The sequence below is a fragment of the Aquila chrysaetos genome, chromosome 2, assembly GCF_900496995.4.
Source record: "Aquila chrysaetos chrysaetos chromosome 2, bAquChr1.4, whole genome shotgun sequence".
In the NCBI taxonomy this organism is placed as follows: domain Eukaryota; kingdom Metazoa; phylum Chordata; class Aves; order Accipitriformes; family Accipitridae; genus Aquila; species Aquila chrysaetos.
This window is the reverse complement of record NC_044005.1, coordinates 25,973,027-25,983,282: the sequence shown is the minus strand read 5'-3', so window position 1 is coordinate 25,983,282 and position 10,256 is coordinate 25,973,027. Positions and strand designations below refer to the sequence as shown.

The window sequence follows — 10,256 nt, the reverse complement described above, 5'->3', positions numbered from 1 at the left end:
AATACTCATTTGTCTTGAATTACCATATGAACTACTTCACTTAATGCTTTCCTTTACTATTTGTCTGGTTTGGGGTTTTATCATTACAATCCCTTTTAAGGTAGGGAATGCTTTTATACTTTATCTCATATTTAATAGTAAAGAAGTATAAATACAAGTCATAATAATTTAATAACAACATAAGATGATAAATGTTAATGTCTCAGCACAATGTGTCTTAGAAACTGCTCTCTGCAAGACAGCATGATGATAATTATTAATTTATCTGTCCCATAATTTGAATGCATCAAAACTCTTGAATGCAGAAAAGCACGTAACAGTACTACATAGCAGTTCGGGAAGTGATGAAGTATATCATGCCTAGTTCAAACTTCAGAGGGAATGTAGTCGGTCAGCTGGTAACTAATCACAAAGCTGTAGTTAGCACCTCAATTCTTGAGAAAGATGCTACCAATCTTTAATAAAATCAAACAACAAAGAACTCGGGTTTATATTTCATCAATAAAACAGCACTTTCTGAATCATAACTCTAGCATCAATATCATGCATCAATTCAACCCTGGAACAGAGAACTGAGGACACTACAGGCATAAAACCATGCACACTTTCCTTTCTGTCTTCCGGAAGTCACTCCCAAGGCCCCTATAATGACAGGGGATTTGTTAGGTGAAATCAACTCAAATGATCCTTAAGTGAACCACTTTGCAAACTACAGGGAAAGGCACCCTCTACCCCACCCTGCAGCCCCAAGAAGATCCTTGCCAACTTACCATTAAAAAGCTTTCTTTCTGACCTGAAATCAGTGCACCAAATCTGAAACTCACCAAAGCTGTGGCCAATCTCATCAGAGAAAGATGGTATAGTGAAAAACATTACAAAAGGGAAATTACACTACCAAAAAGGGGAGAAGAAAACAAGAAATTTTTTCTTTTCCTTTTCAGGCAATGCATGGAAACTCTGAAGCATGTGATACATTAATTAAACGCAACAATTAAATACAACAATTTATAATTGTTATTATAATATACAAGCTCATAATCCAGCAAGAGATGAAGAACCTTATCTAATGAGTGGGTCTGGATTGGCCCAATCTTCTGTCCTTGCACATACCAGCCACAGAAACCCTTGGACCCCATACTGAAACATGTCTTTGAACAGGGAGTCAGTTTGCCTTCGTGGGCATGCCTAGTACCTACAGGACAGAAACCAAGACAGTACTTAGCCTTTCTTTTTATCTGTGACATTGTATCTAATTCCAGATTTTCTGGCTTCACTCTCTTCCACTTGCTAGTTTTACAGCAAACAAAACACATGGCACCAAACACTTCCTGACACAGCTGTACATGGAAAGCAAATCTTCCTTTAGCACTCTTGTAAGAATGACAGCAAACCAAATGCACAAAGCCTCATTTCACAAGCTTTACTTTCCAACTTCATGACCATCCCTAGCCTGCCCTTAACTTATCAAGCTTCACCTTGTAAGCCATTCAGATTCCTTGCACCCATTACTCTGTCTGGAAGACAGTTCCTGAAGTTCATTTCTTTGATGGCTAGAGAATTTCTTTTAACTTCCTGTCTAAATGTATTATTGATTAATTCATATCTATTTGATCTTATCTTTTAACTTTAATTCTTCTTCTCCCTACTTACTATTTACACCCAAATGTGTTTCTAGAAAGTAATCATATCCTCTTTGAATCTTCATCTTGGTCAGCCAAACCAAGCCATGTTCTTTTAACGTCCTCTCAAAAGACTTTTTTACCATTCCACTAATGGTCCTTGGAGATGTTTCCTGGGTTTGTTCCAGTTGATTCACCAGTTGTTCCAGAAATTCACCTTTTTTCCTGTAGAGATGGTCAGACTGATACCAGTAATCCAGATGAGATCTTAACAGTATTTTGTCCTAATCGTATCAATATTTTCCAATACCCACAGAAAAATGTGTTTTTGACATTTACAGTGGCCTTCTTCATGGCTGAAAAATACTATTAGTGTGTTTATCCTAATAAACACAGAGGTCTAACTTCCTGCATCCCTGCTGACCAATGAGCCTCCAGCTCACAGCAGAAGGTCCCTAATGCATGACTTTGCAGTATTAAATTTTTTCTCATTGTGATGATTCCTGTTTACAGTCATCTCATTCTTCCTATGTCATATAGGCAGATTGTCCTTAATATTAGTAATACCTCCCAACTCTCTGTTATCTGCAAATTCATGAGCACAAACTGGGTTTTGCACTAAGGTCACTAATGTGAAATATTAAACTGAACCAGTCCCAAGATGAATCTTTGAAAAATACCATAAATAAACTCCCCACTTTTTTACAACCTCCTTTACAAAATACCCCACTCTAAGTCTTTAGCTAGTTTTTAATTCCAATTCCCATTGTCTCCTCCTTAAATAATGATTTCCACGAACACTGTTTCAAATGTTTTGCTTAAATCCAGATGTATCACGTCCACTGCATTGCACTTTTTAAAGAAATCCCTTATCTTATCAAAGAAAGATGAGGTTTGTCTGACATGATCTACTTTTGATAAAACCATCTCACATTTTATCCCATTTTCCATTTAACTCCATTTACATGATCTTGATTAGTCCTTCCTTTCAAAGTTTTTCTAACACCTTGCACAATATCAAGGTCAAACCAACAATTCTCTAGCTTTTCCCTCTCTTTTTAAAAACAAACAATTTTTGATACTTGCCAATCACATGGTACCATCCCAGAATTGAAAGATTAATTGAAAATCCTTGCTAGTGGAGTTGCAATTTCATGTGCCAGTTCCTTCTGGCACATAGTATAGATTTCCTGTTTTCTCAGGGTAAGAAGTCTATATTTTCTATATTATTCCACACTGGTGGCAGTCATTTCTATTACCCTATAATTATTCCCATTGGGTATATTATCCTTGTCCTTTGAATGTCATTATCTTTATTCTCCATCTAATTCCCAAATCATGAAGACCACACTTCTTCCTTATAAAACCTCTTTTCATATTTAAATACAGTAGGTCACCAAACTAATGGAAGTACATGTCTTATATTAGCGCTGTGGTTAATGTGATATAAGAAATGGACTACACAGTATAAAACAGTATGAAGGAAACTTCATTAACATTAGTTGGCTCAGTGATATTTGAAGAATATCACTGAAATCAAGAAAACATTCACAACAAGGTATAATTCCCACTGGTACTCCTACTAGAGGCACCAAGGTTGTTGCAATTTTTCCCTTTAGTGTGAAGAAAAAGCTATTACATTGATTGCATTCCTTATTTCATGAAAGGAGGATGAGAAGAAAGGTTTTGCAAAGGGAAATAAAGAACAGCTAAGTTTTATGCAATGAAATTTTATCAATCAAAAAAGTGTATACTTTGTAAAATGCAAGTTTGTAGTCTGTAAACAGAACATACAGATTCACTCTCTTGCTATATTTGCTTCTTATTATTCTGTATTGCTTTCTTTTTACTATTACTGTTCCATGAGAGAAGCCCATTTAAGTTCTTTCTGAGGTAGCATACAGCAGAAAAAGCCATCCCTATGCCATAATATGCAGCTGAGAACAAGGAGCAGTCACTAAAATTAAGTTCTTATTCTCTTTTTATTCAGAGAGTTATGACATTTCCTCTACCTGCCTTTTCAGCCCACAGAAATGTGAAATAAAATGTAGAGTTCTCACAATTCTTCAATCATAGTTTTCAATCATCCCTGAGACTGGAGAGCCATGTACAAAATTTACAGAAATGACATCTCTTTCCTTTCATTCCAGCATCTCCAGACTCCCATCAAGCTCTGCTCAGCCTGCCTAGTATGCTTGGACAAACAAGGTAACTGATCAGTCTGGCAATTATTTAAACATAACAGCCTTTAAGATTTGTCCCAAGTTAATCTACGACAGGACAAAGTAAATGAAGAATTGGGTCTAAATAATTCTTTTGAAAGCAGAAACAATCCCTACAAGAGGTATTTTTCTTCCACAATATTTTTAAAGTACTCCATAGCCTTCTCAGAGAGATCTGCCTTTAGGATACTCTTTTCCTATTTGACTGCCTTGGTCTCTTTCTCATTCCTCTTCAATCTCACTGCTCCCATTAAAGGGTCACAGATGTTGCAGACACAAGCATTCACAAGCTGGTAAATGCCAGCAGTAGTTTTGTTCATGCATATTCATTAGAATAAGTTTATAATTGCATGAGCACATAATATTTCCATGGTACTATTCCATTGCTCTACCCAGACAGTGCCTTTTACCCTCTTTTGTACCTTATCCATTTTCTACATGTCTTCCAACATTTAAGAACATGTAATTGGACTATTTCATAATGCACAGATAAAACAGTTTGGAGTCAAGTCTGCCCAGGAAGCCTACATTCTGTTTTTCCCTTTTCTGAATGCATGACTTAGAACTTCAAAATTCTTTTGAGATATTTTCATAAGTAAAATGCATTTTTTTCTATAAATTCATAGGTCAGAAAGAACTTTAAAACCCTTTATTTGGACCTCTGGCATATCACAGTCTATTAAATTTCACTCTATAATAAGGCTACTAACTTATTTTTCACTAATGCATATAAAAAAACCCAATCCTGTTTTGATTTGAAGGTTATTCATATTTCTTTAGGGAAACTTTCAAATCTTCCTCTTAGGACATGAAGAATCTCCATTTTCCTCTGTAGCTTATTCCATCACTGTTAAAAATTTGAGTTTTGTTTCTAATGTGAATTTATCTGGATACAGGTTCCAGCACAAAAGGATGCTATTGTACTATGCCTATCTCCCCTAAAATGAAGAGCCCCTTAGAATGTATGATTTTCTCCACAGGAAACTATTTTTACATTGTAATCAAATAACTTCTGAATAATTTCTCACTCTCTCTCTCTCTTTTTTTTTTTTAATGAACTAAGCAGACTGGGCTCTTCAGTTTTCAAACTACAAAGCAATTCTCCAGAATTATTTCTGTGGCTTGCTATCCATTCAAAGTGCTCGCTGTTATTTTTAAAATGTAAGCCCCAGAAACTTATTCAGGATTCCAGTGCCAATTCCATATCCAAAATTTAAATGACCTCTCAAGTGGTCCATTTCCTATTCAAATGACCTATTTTTGCCAAATCATTACAGTGGGAAGCCATGTGGAGTCATTTGTCCACCGTGACCTTAAAATATTTTCAGAATCACTGCCTTCCAGGAAACAACTCCTCTTCCTATAGACCAATAGACAATATGGGTTTTGTCCCTAAATATATGATCTTGCTTTTGACAGTGTTAAAATATAACTTTCTTTGAATGGGCATAACTTAATCAAACAGTCCTGTAAGACTACCCTGGCTTCATTCAGTACTTACTAGTTCTCCCATTTTTATATTATCCACCAATTTTACTAAATACATTTAGTACCATTTATTTATTAAAATAATGGGGAAAATATTGAATAGCATTAGACTTCCACTAGCCTACTGATAGCATTAGTACCAATCCCTGTGCAAGGTAAACTCCATTCATGATGACTCCCTATTGACAACTACTTTTTTGTGTTCCAAGTTCTTCAACCAGAGCAGCATGTGCCTTGTTGACATTGTATAGGGTTTGTTCTTGAATTAGAATGGGTTTTTTTAGTACCAATTCAACTGCCTTATAAGAATCTGTATATATTGCTTCTATAAATTAGTAAACATATAAATGTCCATCAGACTTCTCTGACTAGACTGATTTTCTGTAAATCTACTTTGACTGGCATTCATCATATTTCCATTCTTTAATTCTTTTTTTTAATAAATCCTTAATAACTTTCCATTATATTGGCATGGATTGATGCCAGGCTAACAGATCTATAATTACGTGGGTCAGTCTGCTTACCTTCTAGAATGTTAGCACAACCTTATTACTCTTCCAGTTTCATGGAATAAATAATTAATTAGGGGTGAATGCAAATTCCATCATATGGACCTATGTTAATCTCTATAATAATAGGGTTCTAATCTTTAAATTCATAGTACATGCCACTGTCAGAGTCAGACTGCACTAACAAAATCACCAGTATAAATGGTAAACTGCAATATAGGTCAGAGGGTAGAGGGAAGTAAGATGCACTTTGCTAGTAGATTTCAGATATATTTTATGATAGCAAAAGAACACTGGGACTCAGGTTTAACTACTTGTTCTGTTAATTACAGAATTTCTTTTCCTCCCTTTTTGTTTACCAATCCTAGTTTGTGCTGTTCTTCTCACGTCTTGACAAATACTGTACCCCTATCTGACCCACAACTATCCTTTCCTACTCATTCCTTTGTATGTCAGGTAGCAGGCTTTCTCTCTCCTCCATTCCACCTCTTAGCAAGAAGCAGCAGCTTTAAGATACAAGGAAAAAGGTCTTACCAGTTTCTTTCATGGTGCCTTGGCACTCCAGAAGATTGATGTCTGGAAAAGTCATGGTCCATGCTAGTCTGTTCAGAGAGTTTTTGGAAGTGGACCATTTTTACTCCCTTTAGAAAGGATACCCATCAGGGCAAAGGAAGATCGGTAGAGACAGAGAATGCTCAGTGGATTTGGCTGCCAGATTCTGACAAGCCATTCCAGAATATTTAAAAACAGTGATTTTTGGAGATTAACTGTTCAGCCAAATTAATCTGAATCGCCGTAGAGGCATACTGAGGTTGCTGAACAGAACTGTATATATTTTGCAAAACTTGACATCTTTCAGAATGTGAAATTCGAATTTGTGATTCGACTCCCAACTTTTACTACTCTGACATAAACTGTGACATAAATTCTTCCCATATATGTCATGTACAAAGCCTGTAAGTGTTAAAAGAAGGAAGTAGGCTTAGAGTCTACCTACCACTTTTGCTACCTACCACTCTGCTACTTTTTCCTAATTTAGACCAAAATCTGGCAATTGTATTAAGAATCAGTGATGCTGGCTAAATAACATTTCTATTATAAAAGACCAATAACAATCAAAGAACATCTTTTATCCCTGTGTAGTTCTAGCTGTTAATTAGACATGCCATTTTTTCACTGTGACCATGACAGTAGACTTGTATGTCTATAAACTTTCTATCCCTCAAAACCACAACGTAATAGCTTTTGTAAATGCAGCATCTCTGTAAAACAAAACCAGTAAAGTCTGTTGTGTTTTGACCACAGCTTGCTTTGGACTCAACACAAATGAATGCCTGCGTTATTCCTGATGAAGGTATAGAGGCCTTTTCGATCTGATTTCCTTTGACAAAAAAGTGACATAATACTGCTTGGATGGTGTAAAATGGACTTACAGGTGTGTTTAAGTCCCTTTATGCAATGCAAGCCATCATCTCACTGTAAATGAAAATGAGGTCAACAATTTTCCATGGAGTTCCTCCGAATGCTGTTAGGAAGGTGCAGCTTCAATGCTCCTTTTTTAATCAAGCAAACATGAGACTGATGGTTGCAGGAGAGTATCTGAACTCCCCAAATATGCCATATGATGGTGTCAGATGCTACATTATTTCAAAATTATATTTTTGATGTATGTTGAACACCTACCATATGAATGTTTAAAGTGATTTTTAATGTAAATAGCTTTAGTCTCTTTATTTCCATCATTAGAACAAATGAAAAGATCCCTTTTATGCTTTTCTTTTGAACTAGTAGGCAACATCCATACCAACCTGGACACAATATTCTTTGCTTTTCTTTTCAGACACAAAATCGATAGCATTAAGTAGGAACTCATTTTTCTCTATGGATACTTGTATCCATTATTGGATCGTTTCTCATGTGCAACGAACCGTCTGCTTTAACGTCAAAGTTGATTCTTTTAGTTGTTCCTTTAATTTTTTTCTTCTGTCTCTTCACCTGCAGTATCTAATATGAAACCACAAATTTAAATCTGGCTGAATGAGAGTATTCAGGGCAAAGTGCTTCAATCACTTTTAAATTGCTCATTTTGTGCTACACTGAAGGTGATGCTTTTAGAAGAAAAGAAGGTTGCAACTTTCTATCAAGTTCAAGCCTTTGCCTTAATTTCTTTCTTTTCTTCCTTTTTTTTTTTTTGAGGTGCAGTTGCCAATTGATCTGTCATATTGTGGTTTTCAAAGATGAACTGAGAATGCTCTGAAAGGAGGTTGCTGTTGAAGAGCTGCTGGAAGACCTAGAGTAGGGAATTACATTTTCATTGTGGCTAACTTTCAATGACACTGAAGATGTCTCACTTGGAAGATCATCAAACCCATGTTTTCTCTTCCACTTCAACAGACAAAGCTTCATTCATTTGATGTGGAGACTCTGAAGAAACTAATTTTCTTTTTGAAATAAGTGTGAATTCTTTTTATCTTGTGATTTAACAACTCCTGACAATGCTTACAATTCACTTCAGAAAAATTAGCTGTTTTCATAACTTCAGTCTTTCCAATCATTTTTTCCCACTAAGTCTTTTAGTATTCCCTTTCTCAACCCAGGTTAATATACATGGAAGTTTAATAATAGCTACTTCTAATTTACCTATTTGTTGCATTAATAAAAAGCTTTCCCATTTACTAAAATTACCATAAAAATAACCACTTCTTGAATTTACCACTGTAAAGAATGAAAATAAGATGTGCTAATCATGTTCTCCAATGATTTATCTTCCATTAATTTCTAGCAGATCAAATCCATCCTTGATTACATACTCTTACATATTTTCTCCTTTACAATATCTAACATTTAGCTCCATCCCTGTTCTCCTGTGACTAAGAATACCATGCATTCCCTGTAAGGCTTCCAGTTCTGTAACTATGCTAATGCTTAGTACAAAGAAAAAGTATTTTATAGTTTTATAACATGTTTTTGACAAAGATTTCATGTACAAAAAGGGAGAAAGGAATAAAAGTGAAGTGAGACCTAACTTCTGGAGAAGTGTATTATTTGGGAGTTTCTTTTCTATAAAAGAATCCTGATTTTTTCAAGTCACTGGAGGTCTGGAACTAGTTTTCTATTAAACAGTTCAACATACACTGTGTTGTGACTTACCACCACGTTACTAGGCTATAAGAATAATGGTCCAAGTAGAGCAGTGCTAAGGCCTTGTGATCTCCTTTGGTGAGAAGATGCTTTACACAGAAATTGCAATTTCTAGCTAAACTACAGATACGACTTTCAGAAGTTTGTTAGGTGGAGCCAAAAATTTATTACTAAATTTGAAGTCAATTTGAACCTCCCAATGCAGTATTTTAAAAAGCTTGTGGAGGAAAAACATGGGAAAAGGGAAAATTAAGATGGATTACAGCTAATGGTGACTTTTACAGTGGAAACATGGAAGTTACTTTTGGTTAAATATCTACTGCATATAAGTCTAACAGTTTCTGCCCCCAATTCTACATGGTACTTAACAGATACAGAGAAAATCCTCCTAAAGTTTGTATTATACAAATCAGAATACCTGTTTCCTTTTTACAAAATTTTATTGAAGTGAATATTGCTGGAAAGTGCTTGGTTGCCATAACTGTTGTCTGAAGTGTTTGACATATACACAAGATTGGGGCAGCCAAGGTTGGAGAACGGCAAACTTCTGACATAAGATGCCACTGGAAAGGACCTTGAAAGCTCATCTCATCTATCTACTGTCCTAATGCAGGACAGAAACATTTGCAATCAGTTACAATCAGTAACATTTCTGAGCACAGGTAGTCTGAACATAAAGAACTCTAGTAATAGAAATTTGACATAATCTCTTCACAACATATGCCAGTGCTTCATTATTCCTACTTATTCCTCCCAATATCTAATCTGAATGTCTCTAGCTGCATTTTAAACCTCTTATTTCTTGTCCTATCCATGCTGAACATGGAGAAAAATTATTCCCTTTCTTTCTGGGGTAGGCCAGAAGACATATCTGAAGACATGTTTTGCCTCAGACTTTTTTCCCTATAGACTAAACACCACCAGTTCTTCAAATGTTCCTCATAAATCACGATCAGTCTCATTGTTCTCCTTTGGACTCACTCCAGTTAACCCACCTCCTTTGTGAAGTGTAATGCTAAATGTTAACTATAATAATCTAGGTGAGACCTTACTGATGCCGAGTACCATAATTTCCTGTATCTTACAGGCTACATTTCCATTTTTGCATCCAAGGGAGACCGACTCTATCCTCCAGATCCTTTTCTAAAGGACTAGCCAGTTATTTCCTATTCCAAGCTGTTAAAGCTGCTTAATCCCACCTAAATATGAAACTTCTCATTTCTCCATATTGAACTGCATCCAATTTTCCAGATTGCTTCCCCAACTGGCCAAGACCA

At 35.7% G+C, this 10,256-nt stretch overlaps 1 long non-coding RNA gene across 1 annotated transcript; it reads left to right on the top strand.

Annotated features, from left to right (window-relative positions):
- The first annotated feature begins 3,773 nt into the window (after window positions 1-3,773).
- Window positions 3,774-8,928, top strand: LOC121232561. The gene is made up of 2 exons (XR_005931216.1): window positions 3,774-3,827; window positions 8,035-8,928. It is a non-coding gene; the product is annotated as an uncharacterized LOC121232561 (long non-coding RNA).
- Window positions 8,929-10,256: the final 1,328 nt, after the last annotated feature.